The 25,332-nt window shown below is 38.3% G+C and overlaps 1 non-coding gene across 1 annotated transcript; it reads left to right on the forward strand.

The window, feature by feature from the left end:
• The first annotated feature begins 20,906 nt into the window (after positions 1 to 20,906).
• On the forward strand, positions 20,907 to 20,978 carry TRNAA-UGC (transfer RNA alanine (anticodon UGC)). Its single transcript has one exon. It is a non-coding gene; the product is annotated as a tRNA-Ala (tRNA).
• Positions 20,979 to 25,332: the final 4,354 nt, after the last annotated feature.

Raw genomic sequence — 25,332 nt, forward strand, 5'->3', positions numbered from 1 at the left:
ACTTCACTCTGCATCATCATATTAATGATAACTGTTAGGTCCAGGCCTGCTCAGCACTCCGACCACACAGGGGGCTTCGTTTTGTTTAATTCCTGCACTAGCTTCACAAAATAGTTACATTTATGCTTCTCGTTTTACACATGGGAAAATTAATGCTCAGTAACAGTTACTCATCCGAAGCCACTCAGAAAGAGCCAGAAGAAAAACATTTAATGTACCACATATTTGCACATCAATTCATATAGTATTCATTAAAAATGCACATAGACCACTTGGAAGCATTTGCTTTTTAGTCTCAGTTTTTCAAAAAGGAACCAAAGACTCATATGACATCATCATTTCAAAGTAATGCCAGTCTTAAGAGGGAGTCACGTGGGTCAGTTTCTGATACAGAAATAGAAAATTTGGGGAGAATTGGACAATGATGGTCAAAAGGTACAAACTTCTAATTATAAGCGTTAGGAATGTAATGTACAATATGATGGATATAGCTCACATTGCTGTATAGTAGAGTTGAAAAATTCTGAGAGTATATTGTAAAATTCTCATCAAGAGGAAAAAAAACATTTTTGTTTTTTGTATCTATGTGATATGATGGATATTAACCAAACTTATGTGATAATTACTTCATAGTATATATGTCAAGTCACTAGCTGTACTCCTTAAACTTATATAACACTGTATGACAATTACATCTCAACAAAACTGAGAAATAAGAAGAAAAGAAAATAAGAAAGAAAACCTGGGTCTGAGGCCAGCTTTGTTTTGGGAAAAGTATTTGACATTTCCGGCTTTAAATGCTGTGTATGTAAAAAGGATGCTAATTACAGATGTGGACATGATTCAACGCTTCACATGGATTATCTCTTTTGAACCTCACAACTCGCTAAGATGATTGCAGCAAGGACTAGTAACTGCAACCCTCATGCTTTTTTCTTCTACAGGTTTTTATTTCTTTAAGTCTACGGACTGTCTATTATTTTTCATTATATAATATTATCTAGTCAGTCTCTGACATCTACTAGTTTCTCTATAAATGTCTGTGAGCTAAAAGACTATCCAATAAACATATGGAAAATAATGTCTCCCTGTCCATAGCACATGAATTATTATAGAAATTTAGGATCATTTTTCTAGTTGGTTTTAATCAGTCAAATAAATGGCCGCCGCTTGCATAGGATGCCAATAAAACTATTTAAATCCTGAACTTTATTTCACATTTAATGCAGAAGGAAGGATTAGTGACATATCCATAGACAATGATGATTAGCTGATAGCAAACTCTGGTAGGCACTGTCTTCATAGGGTCTCTAGATATAAAACCCTGTGGTTTGAAATTCACTTCTTGCTTTGAACTGACCCCTGTATTGACCTTTAAACTCATACAGCCAACTACTTATATCATATTTCCATCTCATTGTCTAGCAGACATTGCTAATTTAACACATTCAAAATTCAGATTCTGATCTTTCCCTTGAAACCTTTTCCTCCCTAGGTGACCTCATTTCGTAAATGACAACTCCATTCATTAAGTTGTTCAGGTCAAGAACCTAGAAATTATCCATAACTGGGCTCTCTTTTGATCAATACTACCCACATCCAATTCATCTGTTATTCCTTTGGGCTCTACTTTGAAAATCACCTAGAACCTGATCATTTCTCTAGTCCTGCCTGACTACCATTGGCTCAAGTCATCACCATATCTCTCCTGTACTGTATAAAAAACCTTACTTGTTCCCTCTGCCTTGACCCTTGCTTGCCAATAGTTAATTTTCTTTCTTTCTTTTTATTTTTTTGCCTCTCTTCTAACTTGTCTTATTTCAAAGCCTTACCCTTAATCTCCTCCCATGTCAGCGGGCTCCATGCCATTCCTCACACACACCAGGCACACTGCTTTCTTGAGGCTTCTGCTTTACTGTTTTCCCAGCCTTAGAGTTGGTCTGTGTTGTTCATGCTGAAGTTCTAGTGTCTAAAATAGTGTCCCATATGTAAAAGGAATTCAGTAAACACGTGCTGAGTAAATGAAGTACGTATTGCATCAACTGAGTCTGAAAATATAATTGATGGCCATTCTTTTTTTTTTTTTTTCCATTCTTTTATTTATTCATTCAACAAAGTATTTGGAAGTTACCATGTGTCAGATATTGGAAATAAATTGTTAATATGAAGGCTAGGATCTTATACTTTGACACTTTATTTGTCACAGAGATAGGCTTTAACCATGCACATAAATGAACTAGTAGATTATTAAATAAGTGGACATTCTGTGAATTATTGAGGTAGAAATAAAGAAGATGCATTGAGACAGGGAATCAGGGTGGGGGAGAGGCTCCAATACAATATTTCAGCATTGAAGCAGAAAACTTAATTAGGAGAAATAAACAGTCATGTAAAGAGGTGGCATAGGGACTTCCCTGGTGATCCAGTGGTTACGAATCTGCCTGCCAACCAAGGGGACAGTGTTCTATCAGTGGTCCAAGAAGATCCCACGTGCTGAAGAGAAAATAAGCCTGAGCACCACTGTGTTAAGTCCATTCTCTAGAGCCCTTGAGCCACAACTACTGATGCCACCACACCTAGAGCCCATGCTCTACAATAAGAGGAGCCACCACAATGAGAAGCCTGCCACACCAAAACGAAGAGTAACACTGACTCGCCACAACTAGAGAAAGCCCAGGCAGCAATGAAGACCCAGCGCAGCCCGAAATAAAGATAAGTAAATAAATAAATAAATGTTAAAAAAAATAAGAGCTGGCATAAATGTCTCAGGCAGAAGAAACAACGCATGCAAAGGCCCTGAATCAGGAATTAATTTTGTAATACTCTAAGGAGTGATTGCACATGAATATGACTGACTGTAGTAAGTGAAGCAGAGAATGTTATGAGATGATGTTGAAAAATAAGGTGGGGGTCAACATTGGACTTCTTATAAACTCTGAGTTAGCACTGTGGCTCAGATAGTAAAGAATCTGCCCGCAAGGCAGGAGACCTGGATTCAATCCCTGGGTTGCGAGAATCTCCTGGAGAGAAGAATGGCAACCCACTCTGGTATTCTTGTTTGGAGATTTCCATGGATAAGGAACCTGACGGACTACAGTCCATGGGGTCATAAAGAGTTGGACATGACTGAACAACTAACACTTCTCACTTTCACCTTCATAAACTATGACAGAGCCGGGCTTTATTCTAAACACAATGAGAAGGCACCTGCACAGACAGTGACATGACTGGAGTTATTTTCCTTTTTCACCATCATTTTTCTCTGTAAGGGAATAGCCTGGAAACAGACAAAGCTGAAACTATTAAGAGCAAGAATATAGATAGGTAAGGTGATATGTTTCTTTCCACAGGATGCTGTAATAACATACCACAAACTCATTGGATTAAACAGCAGAAGTGGATTGTCTCCCATTTCCAGAGGCTGGAAGTCTGAGGTCCTGGTGTCGGGAGGGTTGGCATCTTCTGGGCCCTCCAAGGAATAGTCTGTTAGGCCTCTCCCCTAGCTACTAGTTGTTTGTTGGACATCTTTGGCATTTCTTGGCTTATAGAAGCATCACCAGATCTCCGTCTTCATCTTCTGCACTCTCCTATGTGTGTCTTTCTCCAAGTGTCCTGTTTCTATAAGGAAATGACCATAATGGATCAGGGCTCACCCTAATGAACTCACTGTAGCTTAATTACCTCTGTAAAAACCCTATCTTCTTATAGGACACCTTTGAGGTTCTGAGGGTTAGGACTTCAACATAAAATTCTGGAGGGACACAAATCAACCTATAATAGAAGGTATGACAGCTTGGATGAGTAAAGATGGAGAAATACCAATATGTGCTTGGAGGATGACATTCAAGGCTTGGGGGTCACTTCAATGTGAGTAATGAGGAATAAGGCAGAGTTAACCTAAATCTGATATTTAATAATTGGCTTGAAAATGGTGTGGTCCCTGGGAAGGAAAAGTCTAGAAGCAGATCTGTGTGTATACATTTTAGTTTTGTTTTTTTGGGTTTCTTTGAGCAAGTGTGGTTTGAAATGACTTTGAGATGTTTAAATAAACATGTAGGCAGTTGGGCACATGAGTCTAGAGATTAAAGAGATGAACATCTTTAAAACTTTTCTGAAAAAAAAGGGGTGAACATCTAAATTTGCATTCACGAAATATGGACAGAAAGCAAAGCCTCAGCATTTTGATGATACCTGGGGATGGAAGATCAATAAGGAAAGAAGCCCAAGACTGTGGCTGAAAGCACTACAGAATTCACAAGTTGGAAGATAAAAGAAGTCTGTATAGGAAACCCATAAGGAATAGCTGTTAAAGTGGAAAGAAAACCAGTTTCCTTGCTCATATTATGAGTAGAGAGAGAAGACTAGAATGATGGGCTATGTCAAACACCACTAGGAAGTAGGAAAAGATGAGATAAGAAAAGGTTCTTCTAGGTCGATTACATGAAGGTTTCAGAGTCTCTGACATGGTGATGGGACAAAAGGCAGACTGGAGGAAACCAACTGAAAGATAAGAAAGTGAAGCTCTTTGAAGTTGTTCCATGGGGTAGAAAGCAATAAGAGAGGCAATCACTGGAAGGGAAACTGAGGTCAAGGGTGGATTTAAAAAAAAAAACAAGAGTCTTATATTCTGATGGACATAATATTACAGAAGGAAAGCACAAAGATGCTAGACAGAGTGAGTCTTTGAAGCATTTATTACCATACCCTAATACAGACGAGGACAAGGAGGCTCTAAGATGCTAAGAATATCTTTAGAGTTCATGCAACCAATAAGTGATAAAAGGCATATTTCAAACCAGGCCCTGTCTTACTTGAAAACTACCACTGTTTTCTTAATAATATGCAGTCTCTAAAGTGAGGTGATGCCTATATAATGTCATTTTATATTTCATTTTCTGCAAGAAAATTTGTCACCCTATTTTTTTTTTTTTTTTTGCAGATTATATTTTGAGCTTTGGAAATGCCTGAATTCATAAATATAAACAACTCTAAACAAATATACTCTGTTATATATGTTTGCTTTGAATGTTACAAGTAAAAATAAATGAAAAAGTTTGGACTCTGTAAAATAAATGTTAGAACCTGGAGTAGGTTGTCATTTCCTTCTCTAGGGGATCTTTCCAACCCAGGGCTAAAACCCAGGTCTCATGCATTGCAGGCAGATTCTTTACCATCTGAGCCATCAGGGAAGCCTAGAAACTGGACCAAACTTTAATGAAAAGGATTAGAACCTTTGAGGGAGATCTCCTACATGTGTCTATTTGCAGAGAGTAGGTATGAACCTCTTTCTATGAGGAGAAAAAAGAATCTTGGCACAGAAAGAAATACTTTGGAGGAGATAAATTAAACATAATTAATGGTCACAGATTAAGAATCAGAGTTTGAAAGGAAAACTAGTTTCCTGTTTTATTTTTTTCTCAAATTATACCGAATGTTAGTATGGCTTTGAGGAAATTCAGAATCAAGAAAAAAAAAATTATATCGTTTCTTTAGTTAGAAATAAATGCTTAGATGACAACTGTTGGTAACATTTAATTAGGGACAGATTAAATTAATTTGTATTTGCATTAAAGAGTATGCACTACTTTAACCCCTGTTTTAGCTTGGATATCATTTTGCTTGAGAAGAAAAGACACAAGTTAATTCATATGAAGTGTTTCTACAGTAACATTTTTACATTTCAATTTAAAGGGACTCATAAGCTGAAACTCCAATACTTTGTCCACCTGATGTGAAGAGCTGACTCATTTGAAAAGACCCTGATGATGGGAAAGATTAAAGGCAGAAGGAGAAGGGGATGACAGAGGATGAAATGGTTGGATAGCATCACTGACTCAATGGACATGAGTTTGAGCAAACTCCTGGAGTTGGTGGTGGACAGGGAGGCCTGGCATGCTGCAGACCATGGAATCGCAAAGAGTTGGACACGACTGAGCAGCTGAACTGAACTGAACTGAACTGATAAGCACAATTGTCTTTCTAGTCTAGGTCTTTTGATTTTTCTTATTTTTGTAGAATGCCCCCAAATCTTACCTAAGCTTAATAGGAACTACATTTTCCTGAAAAGAACTAAAAAAAAAAATGCTAGCCCTGAGTCTAACCTTGACTTAAGTCATTTTAATAACAAAAATTTTACAAGGGGTCAATATAAACATTCTCATAAATAAATTCTTTCAAGTAAATGCCTATTATATGTTAACTTAGAAAATAGTACTAACAACATCTCTAACCCAAAGGAAGAGAATTCCTCTTTTTATAAATGTGGTTGTTCATTTTCTGGCTCTATTAGTCCTGAATAGTTCAGTGAATTCTGAACTTCAGTTTCCTGCTTGCAAAATAAAGCGGGGGGTGGGGAGGAAATTGCCCAGAAATGTTTACCTTACCAGAATGTTTTTAGAATTCAAGTAGACAATGGATGAAAGAGCACTTTTCATTCATTACTACCATTATATCCCATACTTGTCCATACAATTTATTTAAAGCCGGGGGACAGTGAGTCTTTGTTCATGATGTCAAGGTCATGTCTTCTGTGCATTTCGCTTATGAATGTGTTTACATCACCAAAGTCATCTCGGGCTTATTGGTGACGATTGGGCAGTCCAGTTGTTTCTATCGTTAGAAAGATGGTCTTGTTACAAACATGATGATTTAGAGATTAATACATTTAAAACAAGGGGCTTCCCAGGTGGCTCAGAGGTAAAGAATCTGCCTGCCAATGCAGGAGTCACAAGAGACACGAGTTTGATCTTGGAGTCAGGAAGGTCCTCTGGAGTAGGACATGGCGATCTGCTGCAGTATTCTTGCCTGGAAAATTCCATGGACAGAGAAGCCTGGTGGGCTACAAACTCAGACAGGACTGAGTGACAGAACACACACATACACACATTTAAAACAAAGTGTGGTGAGTCTTCAGTTGTGTCCAACGCTGCCACCCCATCATCTGTAGCCTGCCAGGCTCCACTGTCTATGAGACTCTCCAGGCAAGAATACTGGAGTGGATTGCCATTTCCTCCTCCAGGGAATCTTCCCAACCCAAGTATCAAACTCACATCTCTGGTGTCTCCTGCATCAAAAGGTGGATTCTTTACCACTGAGCCACCTGGGATACCTGAGATAAAGTAAATGACTGAGTAATATTCCATGGTGTATTTGAATCAGTTCTAATGAGATGGATGAAACTGGAGCCCATTTTACAGAGTGAAGTAAACCAGGAAGATAAAGACCAATACAGTATACTAACGCATATATATGGAATTTAGAAGGATGGTAACGATAACCCTGTATGCAAAACAGAAAAAGAGACACAGATGTACAGAACAGACTTTTGGACTCTGTGGGAGAAGGCGAGGGTGGGATGTTTTGAAAGAACAGCATCGAAACATGTATATTATCAAGGGTGAAACAGATCACCAGCCCAGGTTAGATGCATGAGACAAGTGCTCGGGGCTGGAGCACTGGGAAGACCCATAGGGAAGGGGTGGGGAGGGGAGTGGGAGGGGGGATCGGGATGGGGAATACATGTAAATCCATGGCTGATTCATGTCAATGTATGGCAAAAACCACTACAATATTGTAAAGTAATTAGCCTCCAACTAATAAAAATAAATGGAAAATATTTTTTAAAAAGTAAATGAGAGCTTTTTTCAGAAAACCATTTTCAGCACTCTCCTGGAGTCCTCAGATCTGAAAACCAAGGCAATCAAAAGCCCAAGTATCAGAAGATTTGTTCTCTGGTTACCAAGAACTAGTTTCAGAAAATCATTTGTAGCTATGATCACTTTCCAAAAGGCTGCAAATGATAACTCATCCCTTCTTGGGGTCAAGAGATGAGGAGACTACCTCCCTGAGCCAAGTTTAAATTCTCCCTGCCTGGACGTGAAGCTGTGGGTTAGTGATAGTGAGAAGACTTCAATTTGTTTTTTTCCATAATACAGTTGTCAGCTAAGACCACCCTATCCTTAAAGTGTAAATAAAATCCATATGGAAGCCTCACATTGTGTGGGTCTTCTATCTTAGTCCATGCACCTCTCATTCCCCGCCTCGCCAATACTATCATATTGTTTCAGGGAGAAGTCAACTCTGACTCCATATTGGAACTGTGTCTCTAACTTGCTTTTGTTACTTTGGTTATTATAATCATACAGAATGGCCTGGGTCAGAGAACCCTGTCCCTCCACATGACTGTTAAACTAAAGTGTCTTTGTTCAGATCCCCGTCCATCTGTAGAAGGCAGGAAGGGAAAAAAAACTGACACATGCCCTGCCTGAGATTTGTCATTCTAGGAGATATTTGCAAAATTAATGACCTTTTTATTTTGCTTCTTCACTAACCCCATCTCTGATCTATAAAAGAACCTGGTATCCAGACCTCAATAAGATGGTTATTTTGAGACATTAGTCTGCCATCTTCTCAATTAGCTGGCTCTCCAAAATTCATATTCCTTGCCTCAACACATCTCCAAATTATTGGCCTGCCCTGTGAGAAGCAGAATGAGCTTGGGCCCATAATGGCATTGTGTATTCGAGTTTCAACTTAGGAATTTCAGGGGAAATATTCAGACCAAGTCATTTGGGGTGACTTCCAGTGCTCACCCCAAATGTCCCACAGGCTGTTTAGTTTTGCATTTCTTTATGCATTTCTGTCCTTGTTCTGCTGGACATGTGCTCTCCCCCTTTGAATAACCACTTAAAACTCTTCATTCTGCTCTGAAATTTACAAGCTAGGGAAATAATCCCCTTTGCTTTGAATTGAAAAAGCAAAAATCATACCCAGCATTGTAACACTGTGTTCTTTAGTGAGCTTGGCACAAAAAGGGCTTTCAATTTATTATAAAACAGTCCATTTTTGCAAAATTCTCTCATCCACGCCATGTGGTTAAGCCCTGTCTGTCCCTGAAGGCTGCCCCACTTAGATTCTCTAGATTTATTATTCAGAATAACTTTGTTCTGCACTGACCACTGTATGCCCGGTAACTCACTCCTGTATTTTGTTAAAACCAAGCATCCCCAAATCTGTGTCTCACCTTTTTGAATTTTTTTTTTTTAATTTTATTATTTTGTGTAACAACACATCATGAGATAAAACATCTTTAAAGGGTGAAACACGTTAGGTTGACCATAGGTAACAGGTTGTATAGCAGATCTCTAGATCTCACTTCACTGAAACTTTATGCCTGTTGATTAATAATTCCCCAGTTACCCTACTCCTAGGACTTCACAGGGGGTGCTACTGGTAAAGAACACCCCTGGCAATGCAGGAGATGTTAGAGATGTGGGTTTGATCCCTGGGTCAGGAAGATTCCCCTAGGGGAGGGCATGGCAACCTACTACAGTATTCTTGCCTGGAAAACTCCATAGACAGAGGAGCTTGGAGGGCTATGGTTCATAGGGTTGTAAAGAGTCAGACACAGACTGAAGTGACTTAGCACAAGCACACGCCCATCCCCCTCCCCAACTCCTGATGACTACCGTTCCCTTCTTTGAGTTTATGAATTTGACTATTTTGGAAACTTCGTATAAGTGGGATAGTGCAGTACCTGCCTTTCTGTGGCTGGCTTATTTCACTTAACACCATGTCCTCCAGCTTTGTCCACGCTACCGTGTCCTACATCTTATCTTCAGTGGCCTAGAAGGGTTGGCTGGTTCTCTGACATGACAGTCTTTCCTTTCCCCTTCCTTTCTAGGTCCTATAAGTGGAGGAGAAATATATGGAGACTCATTTCCTTTCTCAAATAAATTATCACAGCCTTCCATTTCCTTTTTCGGAGAAAATATGACTTTAATCTATTTTAATTAATACTTTTTATTTTATAATTTTATTTCAGGTTGGTAAAAAAAAAACACAAAGATTAAAGAGAGTTCCTCTACAGTCCCCACTTAATTTCTCCTGTTATTAACAGCAGACATGAATACAGTCCATTTGTCAAAACCAATGAATTGGTATTCAAGTTCCCTTAGTTTTTACTTGATGTCCTTTCCTGTTCCAGGATCTTATCTAAGGTATCTTATTCTTCCAATAAGTTTTTTCATAAACACACCAACAAAAATGCTGATATATTTCACATCATATTTTCTGGTTATCTATTTTTCTAGTGATAACACAGGGGCCCAAACTATAGTCTTATTCACATGCTATTGCAGATTGATGATGGAGTTGCATCCATCATCATTAGAACCCTTGGTGGTTATCTTTGAGCACTTTCCATTTATTTTGGTAATTTCCAACTTTATAAGTCTAGCTATCTTATAGATAAAGACAGAAAATCTCTATCATGTCTCTTTGCAGCTAGGGTTCCAACACGTGACCTGGTTTCTTTAGATTGGACTTGGGTTTGGAAATGAACAATGTGAGCAAGGGAACATTGGAACTTCTGACATCCACTCACTCACAGGTACCAAGTAGGGTTTTTCCTAGGGAAGTCCTTATGTGATTATACACTGACTGTCCAGCATCAAAGATCCACTTTCCCACCGTATTGGGATACTTGGTATTATCTGGTGGTGGTTTAGTCGCTAAGTCATGTCTGACTCTTGCAACCCCATGGACTGTAGTTCACAAGGCTCCTCTGGCCATGTGATTTCCCAGGCAAGAATACTGGAGTGGAAGGCCATTTCCTTCTCCAGGGGATCATCTCAATCCAGGGATCAAAAGGAATTTCCTGCATAACGGGTGGTCTCCTGCATTGTAGGCAGATTCTTTATTGATTGAGCCACTAGAGTATTCTTTAATAAAGATATTTTCTATTTAAACAGTGAAGGGATTCTAGCATTTGTATGTAAGAATTATGACCAATAAAACAAGAATTCTCAGAAAATCATCCCATGATTAATTTTATCTATTTCTACCACATAGTCGGTGTTTGTAAAGTTTGATTAGTAGCAAAATGGAGATAATGTTGAGTAGGACATCCTTCCTTTGACTTCACTTAGCCTTTAAAAAATGTAGGAAGAAGGAAAAATATGTAGGCACCTATATTTGCTTGTTAGGGCTGCTGTAACAAAATACCATAAACTGAGTGGCTTAACAACAGAAATTCATTATCTCAGATTTCAGGAGCTTAGATGTCTCAAATCAAAACGCTGGCAAATTTGATTCCTTCTCTTGGCTTTAAGAGAGAATTTATTCCTTGCCTACATCTTAGTTTCTGATGATTTTCTACTGATCGTTAGTGTCCCTTTATAGAACCATCACCCTCATCTCTGCTTTCATCTTCACACAACATTTACCCTGTGTTTGTGTGTCTATGTCCAAATACTCTTTTAATAAGAACACCAATCATATTGCATTAGGGCCCAGGCTGAAGGCTTCATTAACCTGATTACTCTGTAAAGACACTATCTCCATATAGGGTCACAATCTAAAGTAATGGAGGTTAAGACTTCAACTTGGGATGACAATTTGCCCATCCTTAATCTATAAATTCAATTCACTTCCAATTAAAGGTCCAATTTTTTTTTTTTTTTTTTTTTTTTTTGACTAACATAGTTTAATCTGTAAGAGCACCTCTAAGTAGACGGTGAGCTTCTAGAAACCCAGCTCGTGTAGGGTCATCAGCTCCATGGGGACAGTGGTACTCCGAAGGGACTGAGATCCAAAGAATCAGGTGGTGTTACCTTTATAATTCAACCCATCAAAGTGAAGAGTTCTAAACAGAAATCAGTTGAGAGCCAGAGATGCTGATGGACACTACACATTAGATATGAACCCATTGTCATAAATCCAGATTTTCAAGCAAGTCTTAATTGGAAATGTATCAAAAATCTAATATTTAAATAGGTGAGTCATTTGGCTCAAGCAAAAATAAGTCAAAACAAGGAGCTATGGGTTTGTAATTGAGAAAAGTTTATTTCAAATCAGGGTGCTTTGTGAACATCCCGTCAAGGAACTAGAGTCTGGATCAGGCTTTGGAAAAGGCAGAGGGATTTACCTGCAGGCGATAAAGACTTCAGTGTGCCTTCAGCATATTCCAAGAGTAAAAAAGTCACTTTTTTTTTTTTTTTTACTACTTCTTCCCGCCTTTCACACTGTTTTGCATCCGGTTAATCACCAACCCTGTCAATAACACCACCTCTTAATTGCCTCCCCCTCCCCCACCAGCCTGGCCTTCCTTTCCTTTCACATCCCTATTGCCATAGCCTTACTTCAAACACTCATTTGATGTTTAAACCATAACAGTAACCTTGTTTTATTTAAGCATCCATATGGAATTTTTGTTTTGCCTGTTTTCACATTTAAATCTTTGCTCATTTGAAGCTCATTTTGGTGTAAAAAAGTGAACAAGCAATCTCAACTTTTTTCTTTTAGTGGCTTACCAGTCCTCCTAATACGATTTATTGAATAATCCACGCTTTTCCACTGATTTCAATACTCTCTTGGCCATAGACAAACTTCCTACGCATATTTGGCTCTAATTTGTATTTCTTTCATGCATCATTTTGCCAATTTCCGTAGTGATTTCTGTTTTAATTGGAATTGAGATTTAAAATGTATTTTAGTTTATAACATTAAAGCTGTCTTTGCATTACTTCTCATTTCAAAGTTGTCTTTCTCATTGTTGCATATGTATTTTTTCAAGATGAACCTTAGAATAGTTGAATGAATTTAAAAAATCATTGGATCTTAATTAGAAGTGCACTGAATTTATAGATTGAGGTTGAGCAAATTGCCAGCTTCACATTATGAGACTAGGTACGTTTCTTTATTTGCTTATTTTTCATGTTAGTCTAATTTGGTTCTTTCAGGCTTGTTATTTAAAAAGCTCTATCTTTTATTAAGGTTACTTATACTTGTTTGATGCTACTGCCATTTAACTGGGATTTTTTGGTTCTATTTTCCTTCTATTTTTATTACAAGAAAGCTATTAACTTTTGCATTTTTAAATAACTGTTAAACTTACTTATTCTATGCATCAATGAGTTAATAGATCTTGTCAGGTTTTCCAAAAATGCAAGTGTATCATCTTCACGACATTTATTATTTCCAACCTCTGTCAAAAATAGAAAACATAAAGAAAAGACTGGTGAGTTTAACCACATAAAAACAAAAATTGAAATCTGAAATTTAATAAATAGCTTTATTAGCCTTGTGCTAAGAGGTGGTCACTTTCACTTTTCACTTTCATGCATTGGAGAAGGAAATGGCAACCCACTCCAGTGTTCTTGCCTGGAGAATCCCAGGGACGGAGGAGCCTGGTGGGCTGCCGTCTATGGGGTGGCACACAGTCGGACACGACTGAAGTGACTTGGCAGCAGCAGCAGCAAGAGGTTTGAGAAGAGAAATAAAAAACCGAAAAGACAACTATATCAGTGGAAAAAGGAACAAAAAACACAAATACCTAATCCCCAAAGGGACCCATATGAGAAAACATTCATGCCCACAGAAAACAGAAATGATATACTTTTACAGAAATGGAATGATATACTTTTTTATCCTATAATACTGGCAAAGGTTAAAAATAGCACCATTAGTGATTATGGGGTGAAGGGAAAAGGGTACTCTCATTCAATGCTATAGAAAATAAATATTGGTATAACATTTTGTGAAGAATATAGCACCATGATACAAAATTTATAGTGTGTATCCCTTTAACGCAGACTTCCTTTCCAGTTAATTTTTCTCTACATCTATTCAAGAAAGTGCATAACAACATGAGGTCAGTGGATAGTTAACACAGAAACTGTTATAATAGCAAAAAATAAATGTTCATCTATAAGAAATTGGTTAAATTAATGATAGTACATGCATATAACAGAATACTCTCTAGCCATTGAAATAATAATGTAGAGTGACATTTTTCACATATAAAAGCATTCAGAAATTTTATGCAGCAATAAAGTAGCATGTTTATTATAATCCTATTTCTTTAAAGTTATTTTTATATTTATATACTGTCTTAGTCCGTTCGGGCTGCTGAAATAGAATAGCATAAATTGAGAGGCTTGTAAGCGGCAAACATTTATTTCTCATGGTTCTGGATGCTGGAAAATCCAAGATTATGGCGCTGGCAGGTTTGGTGTGTGTTGAGGACCTGTTTCCTAGATGACATCTTTCCCTGTCAACAACTCCATCTCTAACACCATCACCTTGGGGGTTAGCCTTCAACATATGAATGTTGAGGGGGACACAAACATTCAGATCATAACATACAGTCACATGTTTCAAAGTATCCACCCCTATTTAAAATCAATGTAGCTTCTTTTCACTAGGAATCTATGCAAACTCTTTCTAATGTCCTGCAATCCACTTCCAGGCTGCTCTGGTCAAATCTGTCTTCACTCTGTCTCTGCAATCTTAAGTAATATTGCTCAGCCACACTGGGATCTCTGGACACCCCAGGTTCTTTCTCATCCAGTACGCTTTATCTGCTCATTCTTCTGCCTGAGCTGCTCTTACAGAGCTCATGGCATTCTTTCTGCCTCTGTTGAAATATCATTTTTTAATCTCTGTGTAAACCACCCCAGTCTCTGCCAGTGCATACTTTTTGCTTCCCTCCATGGCACTTGTCACAACTTGCAACTGTATCTGTGTTGTTGTTCAATTGCTGAGTGGTGTTCAACTCTTTGCAACCCCCTGAGATGCAGGACACCAGGCTTCCCTGTCCTCTACTATCTCTTGGAGTTTGCTCAAACTCATGTCCCTTGTGTCGGTGATGATATCTAACCATCTAATCCTCTGCTTCCCCCTTCTTTTGCCTTCAATCTTTCCCAGCATCAGGGTCTTTTCCAATGAGTCTGTGTAGAGTTGACTTTATTTTCTACCTCTGTCTATATTTGAGACACAATGAAAACAAGGACCATAAAATCTTTCATTGATCATTGCCTGACATGTATTAGGTGATCAAGAGATATTATTTCAATTGATGAACACCCATGAAGAAATATTTGTAGATAGTCTCTGAAATGCTAACAATGCTATATCAGTATTGGGATTTGTAGCAGTTTTAAACTTTCTTCTTTATATACTTCTTATGTATTTCTGTATTGAAATGATAATGGTGATATTCTGTGTTTGAAATACAAGTTTCTGTTTTTATGAGAATCTCTTTTAATTTATTTACACATATGTATGTATAAATCAAAATAGATACATGGGTATATATGAATATATATAGAAAGTGTGTGTGGGTGTAGTTTTAAAATGTGCATCTGATCAATACCCTTCTTCACAATAGAATATTACTCAGCCATTCAAAAGAATAAAATAATGCCATTTGCAGCAGCATAGATGAACTAGAGGTTATCATACTCAGTGAAATAAGCCAGACAAAGAAAGACATGTCATATTATATCACTTGTATGTAAAATCTAAAGGGAAAAAGGATACAAATTAACTAATATATAAAACAAAAATATACCCATAGATGTAGAAAACACTCTTACATTTACCAAGAAGAAAGGGGAGGGGGAGGGATAAATTAGGAGTATGGGATTAACATATACTCATTACTATATATAAAATAGATAACCATCAAGGATCTACTATATAGAACAGGGAAATATACTCAGTATTTTAAAATAATCTAAAAAGGAAAAGAATCTGAAAAAGAATATGTATTGTATATTTTCAATATATTCAAAATATATTATACATTATATTGTGTTATATTGTATTATATATTGTATTGCATATTATATTATATGATATATAATGATACATTATATGTAATATATGATAATGTTATATATAAATTTATATGTATAACCTGAAACGCATTTCTGTACACCTAAAACCAACACAAAATCAACTATAGCTCATTTAAAAAATTTTTTTAAGTTAAAGCGTGTGTATATATGTGTGTGGATACAGTTTTGAAACATGCGTCTGATCAATACCCCACTCACCATTACTCACAGAATACGTTTTAAGCACTTCAGCGTGACATTCAGTCCCTTACAGAGCCGCTTCAGTGTCCCATTTCAGTCTTTGGTTTTGTGGACTCAGTCATCCTGACAGTTCACTCTCAGCTTCAACTGTCGTATAGAGCATCCCTGTCTTGGGTGGCACATTGCACTTTTCTAACTCTGCACTTCCGCTCACAGCTCATCTTTGATCGAGTGCCCTCCTCTATCTTCTTTGCTTGATGAGCTCTCATTTCAGTTATCTCAATAAAGTAGCCTTGGGTCCCCTAAAGAATGAATTCCTGGTGATCTGCATAGTCAATTCCACTTCTAGGATGTGAACTACTAAAGATCAGGGACCTTGTCTTGTTCTAGATCATGGCATACAATAGGAAGTTTGTTTTTTATTTGACTGAATTGTAAGTAAATTTAACAACAAGAATGTTCTAGTTATTATTTTTGTAATGTGTGCTAAATTGATTCAGTCATATCCAACTCTTTGTGACCCTATGGACTGTAACCCATCAAGTTCCTCTGTCCATGGGATTCTCCAGGCGAGAATACTGGAGTGGGTTGCCATGTCCTCCTCCAGAGGATCTTCCTAACTCAGGGATCGAACCCATGTCTTTTAGTCTCCTGCATTGGCAGGCAGTTTTTTGTTTTTGTTCTTTTACCACTAGTGCCACCTGGGAAGTCTCTATTTTTAAAATAATTAGCCCAAATCAATGAATTAAAGCAATGTCAATCATTGTCTTATCATTCACTGTTTGTCTCAGTTGGGAATTTGGGAAGGGCTCAGCTAAAGGATTTTGGGGTGTTGTCCATTGTAGTTCATTGCAGTCATTGGGCCTCCCCATGTCATCTCCCCACATGGATAATGGCATATAGTAGTTACATGCCCATGTACCAGTAGTGCGATATATTTGCCTATACGTTGCGTTTCTTCAAGGCATAGCAGTTTCAAAGCAGAACAGCTGATTACCTACCAGCTCAGTTCTCCAAAGGAACACATCCCAGCTTACACAGTTGGATGCCTCTGCCCTTTCTATGATGCAGCATCAGAAGAGGCAGGTCATATCTGCTGAATTCTACGGTTAAGAAGGAGGCACTAAAGCCGGACAAAATTCTGGAAAAATGGCTATACATCTCACCTATCAACAGAAGACTATCAATGAATTTGTGAAGATTTTTGAAGTCACCACAGAGAATCTTATAACTGGGACCCGCACCCCCTACAAAACCCTTTACACATAAGCAAGCATCAAAGGACCTAAGTATTTCACACGCTGAAATTACTAACCATTAATGCAAGAACTGTTATTAGCTTAAACTGAATGCATCCTCTTTGCAAACACTTTCTCAGCCTGTTTAGAAAAAAGAAAGCAAAAAAAAAAAAAAAAATAACCACTGGAAATGATAAAAAAACACAGCTTTGATATAGATAATTTACAGCTGATGTAGACTTTGCTAATTTCTGCTTTTATCAATAGTTGTGCTCCCATTTTTAGACACATAGAAATCAAAGAATTCTGCTGGTGAAGGAATCCCTCCTTTGATCTGGAAGATGCAACTAAGGTTGATGTGTTGAGACTTAGTTCACAGATCTGACAAGCAGGCATCTTAGAGCTCTCAGAGCCCAAATGCATCCATAGGCTCATTTCTCTATTCCTTGTACCAGAGACAGACCTCAAACAGACAGATGGAAAGAAATCCTGGTCTGTTCTCTGTGAGAAATCAAAGATCTCACCTTAACCTAAAGACTCAGCCAGTTTTGGAGGTTCCGAATGGAAAAGGAAACTAAGAGTTCAGAGATGTTGAGGGGCATAGGATTTTGCTAGGGGATGACTCAAGGGATGGAAAATGCTAGATTGGAAGTTTGGATTGACACCTACACACTGTCATATATAACATAGATAAACAACAAGAATCTACTGCGTAGCAAAAGGAACTCTGCTCAGTACTCTATAATAATCAAAATGGGAAAAGAATTTGAAAAAGAAAAAGATATACGTATAACTGAACCATATTGCTATACACCTGAAACTAATAATATTGTTAATCAACTCTACTCCATTATAAAATCAAAACTTTTTTTTAAGGATTAAAAATTGACAATAGATTTATGCCTTTGATTGTTTGGAGATCTGTCTTCTGGAAGCGGGATTTAACAAACAAACAGCTGTTGTTCAGTCACTAAGTTGTGTCCAACGCCTTATGACCCCGTGAACTGTAGCACGCTAGGCTCCTCTGTCCTCCACTATCTTCCAGAGTTTACTCAAGTTAATGGCCATTAAGCTGGTGATAATACTATTTAACTGTCTCATCCTCTGCTGCCCCCTTCTGCTCTTGCCTGCGATCCCCAGCATCAGGGTCTTTTCCAAGAACCAGCTCTTCACATCAGTTTCTGACCCTTTGTTTGTAGAAAGCTCTCAACTTGACTCAGATTATACAAAGAGCACAAAGCTTCTGGCTGGCTGGAGACACAGTTCTGCCTTTTCTTGGAGCAAGGTTGAGCATCAGGGCTGGAAACTCAGAAGAACACTTCAGAATGTAGCGTTTATCTTGGAGATTATGGACCAGGCAGAGCCCATTGTCCCAGGCATTAGTGCATGCACACAGGAATGCTGGTTTCGTGCTGAGAAGGGCCATGGAGATACAGCTGCACAACAGGAAAGAGAGCTTTTCCAAGTAAAATTGTCAATATTCCTGGTAGCTCAGATGGTAAAGAATCTGCCTACAATGCAGGAGACCCTGGTTTGATCCCTGGGTTGGAAAGATCCCCTGAAGAAGGGAATGGCTACCCACTCTAGTATTTTTGCCTGGAAAATTCTACTGACAGAGGGGCCCTTTGCATACAGTCCATGGGACTGCAAGGAGTCAGACAAAACTGAGCATGCACACATATTTAGTGTCTGGTTTATCTGTAGGAACTGGGGTAATAAATATCAGTACTGTTGTTGACAGACCTTCTGTATTCCAGACATTGTACACAATGATATCACCTTATCAATCTTCAGAAGAGTTGTTTGTTGGAGACGTTATTTTTCTGGTTTTTGGTTTTATGTTGAGAAAACTGACCTTGGGAGATGAGTCAATTGCCCAGAGGTCGTATGGAATGGATAGTTTGTCTATGAGTCAAGCATAGACCTGTTTTGGCTTCCATGTGCCTGTTATTTCCATTATAAATATAAATACACACACACCATTTCTAACTTTTAGCATCTAACAGAAAAGCTTATTTCAATTGATATGCCTAAAGAATATAAGTAAGTGGATGTTTTGTGTTTTTTCTTCTATTTTTTTTCTTAATCAATAGCATTATAGAGTGAATTGAATGTGTCAGTTTGAGTTCTGGCTGCCCTATTCATTGGTACTAAGTCCTTAGATAAGTTGTTTATTTTCCCTTTTTGAGCCTACGTTTTATCTTTGAAATGTAAATAATAACTCTTGCTCTACTTATGCTTTTGGAGTATTATAAGATTAAAATAAAACACTATTTAAGAAAGCATGATGCAAACAGTTGATACCAGATAGCTCTTGATTGAGATTCTTCCCTAGTAGTCATCTGAATGTATATTAGGTCTATTTCTGGTCCAGAGACATCTTCAGGGCCTTGGCTTTCAAGAGATACATTGTTCATTGTAGATAGAAAGGTGTGTGAAAAGACATTATGTACTGCCATTCCTACAATCATGAACCATTATAAAAGCTAACAGCTTCTCTTTAGGTCTTTCACAACATGGAAAATTTTTTGAGATCCATGAAAGGTGCCTTGCCATATACAATGGGGACCCTTTATCCCTTCATCTTGAATCCAAGCTGTGGTCTGTAGATTCAAATACGCTGAACCTATCAAGATAGATAATATTATGTGTTCATTCTTGGCTCTCTTGACTGGTAACTTGAATCTATCCATTCAATATTCAACCCACTCCAGTATTCTTGCCTGGAAAATCTTAGGATAGAGAAGCCTGGAGGGTTACAGTTCATGGGGCTGCAGAGTCAGAAACAATGACTAAAACCAAAGCAAACCAATTCAATATTTACATATTTGTTCGTTTACATGGTTAACACTTACTGAGCACCTGTGAACTGGGTATGAAGTGTACACATTAAAGGACAAAGATTCAAGAGTGAGGATAAAGGAAGTTCCATCTTCAGTTGGGGTACTGTCCACAGAATAAGAGATAAACATGTAAGCAAGGGATTATAAAACCAGTATTACTGTGATAGGCACTCTTGGAACTAACATACTGTCCCCTGAAGGCTGAGGTGGACCAGGCTGGGTCTTAGAGGCCTAAGAGAGTTCATCCTAGAGGCAGCAAGCAATACAAATCCAAGCATACTTCTTGAGTATCATCTACAGTAAAAGTTGGAAAACTGATATTAGGCCTTATGTGTAAATGAACATGTAAACCCAGAGACAAGAGATTCAAAGAGGAGAATTGATCTTTGCTATGAATGTACTTAAAGCTCTGATGGCCAGGGACTGAATTGTGCTGAGAGATTTGGAGCCAGCTACATACAAACTGCTGCTGTGGGTTTCTGAAGAAAGTGGGGGAAGTGTTGATTATATAATGTAACTGGGAATAAATCAGAATACAGAACTGTATATCCAATTAACTCTATAAGAAAGACTGAGAAACAGTAACCCTGCATGGAAAAGTTATCTCTGATAGTATAAATATATATTATAACGTATCAATAATGAGCTTATATAACTTTTATAATCAAACATTTAAATAATATATAATTTAATTGGATCCTCATAAAGGAATGAATTCCTGGATCATTATACCTTTTTCTGATTTCCTCCATATAATCTGCTGTCACTTTTCCTGTGAAAATAATTTGTAAATTGTGGATTTACTGCCTCTATGGAAGATAAAATATTGTATCTTATAAAGTCAGAGTTGAGCTACTAAGTGTGATATTCTCCAACTTCCGTTATCAAAATTATATCTACATGACATAATATTGCTTTTTTTCCCTAAGGTAAAACAGCTTGGTTCAGGCAAGTTTCTTTGATTAGACACTAACAAAACTTCTTTAAAAGCATTGCATCAACATGGGGATGTAGCTCAGTGGTAGAGCACATGCTTTGCATGTATGAGGTCCTGGGTTCAATCCCCAGCATCTCCACTTTCTTCTTGTTTAATTCTTGGAAAATATAGCTAGTGCCTGTACAGATTTGAATTTTAAAAAATTACATCAAGATAAATATAATTAACACTGCTTTATGTTATATATTAGGTTAAGAGAGTAAATCCAAGAAAAAAAATTTGCTTTTTTCTATTTATTTAATGTTCATAAAGAAGGCTGAACATCAAACAACTGATGCTAATTGTGGTGCTAGAGAAGACTCTTGAGAGTCCCTTGAACAGCAAGGAGATCCAACCAGTCCATCCTAAAGGAAATCAACCCTGAATATTCTTTAGAAGGACTGATGCTGAAGCTGAAGCTTCAATATCTTGGTCACCTGATGCGAAGAACTGACTCATTTGAAAAGACCCTGATGCTGGGAATGATTGAAGGTGGGAGGAGAAGGGGACAATAGAGGATGAGCTGGTTGAATGGCATCACTGAATCAATGGACATGAGTTTGAGTAGACTCCGGGAGTTGATGTTGGACAGGGAAGCCTGGCATACTGCATTCCATGGGGTTGCACAGTCAGACACGACTGAGCAACTGAACAACAATATCTATATGAGGTGATGGATATTTGCTTATTGTGATCATCATCTTATGATGTATGCATGTTAAACCATTGTGCTGTAGGTCAATTATCGCAATAAACTGGAAGAAAAATAGTTGAGCATCAAAAACGAAAAAAAAAGAAAAGAAAAACTGCTGTGGGAGCCCAACAAGAAACAGCATATTTGCTGGATTTTGGTAGCTCTTATACTAGCTCGTGACTGCCACTAGGGGATGGAGATCATACATGGGAGCTTTCTTAATATGAACCTGAAATCCCAGACGAGCAACCAACACACCACAGGAAATAAGTGATTTAACTGAAAGTTAGGTAGCTGTGTCCTTGGGTATTGATTGATTGGCTTGATTCTGTTTCTGAGATTATCTGGTTATTAAATAATATCAAAGAGAAAGAGTCACAAACAAGGGCATAAATTCCACCTCTCCTGCTATTCCAAAAGCTTCACTGTGAATGGAAAGTTTCCCTTTGAGTCACAAATCTTGAAGATGTGAGATGGGACAGGTAAGCACCTTGAACTGCAAGCACCTTATTTCAGCTTGTCGGGATTGGTGGTCAGAGGAGGCTGGTGGGCTACAGTCCATGGGGCTGCAGGGTTCGACATGACTGAGTACTAGTCAGCAGCAGCATGATGGGTGGGTTATAAAGATGAGGGGACTAGGGTTTACTAGGACCTGGATATTAAAAACACAGATGTACCCAGGTAGTACTTGGAGCAACTTGTGATTCATTCTGTATAGAACAGAGTCATTCACTTTGCTTCTAGCATTTCTGAGATGGTGGCCCAGACCCCACTCTTCCACTGTTCAGCCTTAAGTAAGTCATTTAGCACCTGCTATTCTTGAGTTCCCAATGGCTCAAGTGGGTAAAGAATCTACCTATAATGAAGAAGATCCTGGAGTTGTGGGTTTGATCCCTGGGTCAGGAAGATCCCCTGGGGGAGTGGGAAATGGTGACCCCCCTCCAATATTTTTGCTGGAAAACATGACCCAGTGACTAAGCACACACACAATCTTGAGTCCAAATTTGTAAAATGAAGAACTATGTTCTGTTTCTTGCATGAATGTGAAGTAAATTAAAGAAGGTATGTGAAAAAAACATTATCTGGTAAATTGTAGGCTTGTGAAAATGACTGAGGTTTGCTTTCCCTTTTGTTACCTCTTTCTGTAACATCATGTGAAATGAAAGCTTGAAGCAGTAGAGGAATACATTTCTGAGAATGCAGGACTATGTATTTCCGGAAACCGACGGCAACCACAGATTCATAATAGATGATGCATTCAGTTCGGGTTTTCCTAAATGGAGCATCTCTGGACCAGAATCTGACTATACCTGGAATTCTCAATAGCCCAGAGGGCGATTTCACATGGGCACTGGATTTGGGCAACTCGTTGATGTTCTACATATAAATATAATGATTTGTACAAATATTTTTTCTATCACATTACGAGACTGTGGGATTTCATTTGCATCCCCCAGCTGATCTCATTATACAATATTTTATCTCCCACTTTCTATTTGTCCCCAGTTAATTGGGTCCTGTGGTATTACTCTGTCTGAAAAGGCAATCTCTGCTTCAGAATTTCAGATTTTGGCTTATAAGTGCATTGGTGTTGATAAAGTGAGGTTATATGTAGATAGGAAGTACAGGAGGCTTCCTGGAGGTCTTATCTCCTTCCTTAATGTCTATTAAGTCAACGTTTGGGGGTTTTATCTGCCTATGCCCGGCATTCTGATAGGCAATATACCCAAAGCCATGTCCTCTCCTCATTAAGATGATTCACTTTCAACTTTCCCATCAAGATGCTCTGCCCCAGTGAACATTTGGCCTTATGACTGTTTTTTGTTTTTTGTTTTTTTTAATTTCCAGCTGTCAGTTTGAAAAACGGTGACTGCCTATCTTTCTTTCCCAGTTTGCAGCATCAGCAGAATTAGCCAGGTGTTTCCTGTTAGCAGAAGGCTCACCGTCACCTTCCACCAGAGGCGCTGAGTCTGCCCAACTGGCCAAGGTCAGCAGACGGCTGGCAGTGGACTCAGCCTGGGATTGCGCTGGTCAAAAAGACACGGGCATGGGATGTGTGCTCCAAGCACCAGCAGTGAGTGAGTTTCCACTCAGACAAAGCAGCTGAGCAGGGGAGACCACATGGAAGATGAGAGGAAGAACCTGGGGTGGAAACGTAAAGAGGCAGGAGGGCCATGCTGAGTCTCTCTAAGGCTCCCCCTTTATTAGACTAATGAAAAATATGCCAATATCCAATTCTAGAAGTAGTTCCATTGACCATGAAACTGTCAAAGAGCTTGTGGAAATCCAAATACACCTGGCTCCCTCTCTTAGGTTCCCTTCCTTCTCCCTTCACTACACTCAGTTGTATGTGTCTGACAACACTCAGCTCAGAGATCATCTTCCTTTTCCATCCCTACATCCTCAGCATGGCGGATTCACCCTTTATCTGTGCTCTCACACACACCTAATCTTAGCCCTATCTTCACACATACCACGTTGAGTTGTGACCGTTGACTTGCCTGCCTTTTCTACCCAACATCAGATGATCCAACTGATGCGTCTCTGCACCCAAGAGGTAAGGCTTTGATGAGAAAAGGAGAGACGCATTGAGGTAATGACTAACGCTACAAGGACCATAGTGTCTGCCAGGTGTATGAGGATGACCTCCAGCAGGGTCATACAGGTGGAATGAAGGGTAATTTGAATCATGGTATCACGATGCTGAGCCTGGTGACATTCCTGACAGGTGGTAGATTTCAAATAAAGTTGTCTTCACTCTATGAACAAATATTTGAACAAATAGATGGATGAAGGGACAGCTGAATAATTGAAGGAAGGAATGGTTTTCACTCAGTCTCCTGCTTTGCCATGAAGACTGTCAAAACAGGAGATAAGACATTCGTTTTGATAAAGCACTATTTGGAAAACACTGGCATAGGTTAGTGAAAATCAATGAATCCAAGTTCCTCAGAATAACATAAATAAAATAGAAAAAAAGAAAAATCTACAGGTTTGGGTTAGGTAGTTTCTATGAAATACCCAATGTGTGAGTGGAAATGCCCTTAAAGATAACCATTTTGGTATTTGAACTGCTCTTTATAGAGAAATCAGTGACCCTTACATTGATGTGTTATATGAACATTGCAGTTAATATATGTGATCTGTGCTGAGTATGGACAATGTTTCAAAACAAATGTGTGGTGGTGGAAACAAGCATTTTGGTTCGTGTTATATTAAAAATAATCATAAAAATAAAAGAAACAAAGATGAGTTTAAATTCCATCTCAAAAAATTTGCATGTAGTTTTACAAAGATTGGCACCCATACAGTACTGAAGGGCACATCACTCCAATTATTAAAGGTCTGTATTAAGGAAAAAATACCGCACTAAACTAATGCTTCAGTGGGCTAAAACTCTCCATTTGAACCACCTGTTTCTTTCTTTTTTAATAAGCATTCACTCATCAGCTCTAGAAGAAAAAAATGCATCTATAAAATTGGCAAACATCATGGAAATGCACCTCCCTTCTAAACCTGTTTACTGAAAGGAGAGCAGGAGAACATAATTGTCTGGCTAAAAGGACCCCCATAACAAAGATGATTAGAAAGCTTTTATATATTTCCTAAACCATTCTCCTCCAGCTGGTTTTTGGCCAACCTTGGATCTATAAAAGCCAACTATTGGCTTTTTAATCATTTTAGGACTCAGGGTTGTAGTAAACATATTTTTTTGCTTGCTGTCTTTATATTTGTTCATTTTTTCATTGACTCAGAAACT

Source organism: Dama dama, chromosome 6 (assembly GCF_033118175.1).
Source record: "Dama dama isolate Ldn47 chromosome 6, ASM3311817v1, whole genome shotgun sequence".
In the NCBI taxonomy this organism is placed as follows: domain Eukaryota; kingdom Metazoa; phylum Chordata; class Mammalia; order Artiodactyla; family Cervidae; genus Dama; species Dama dama.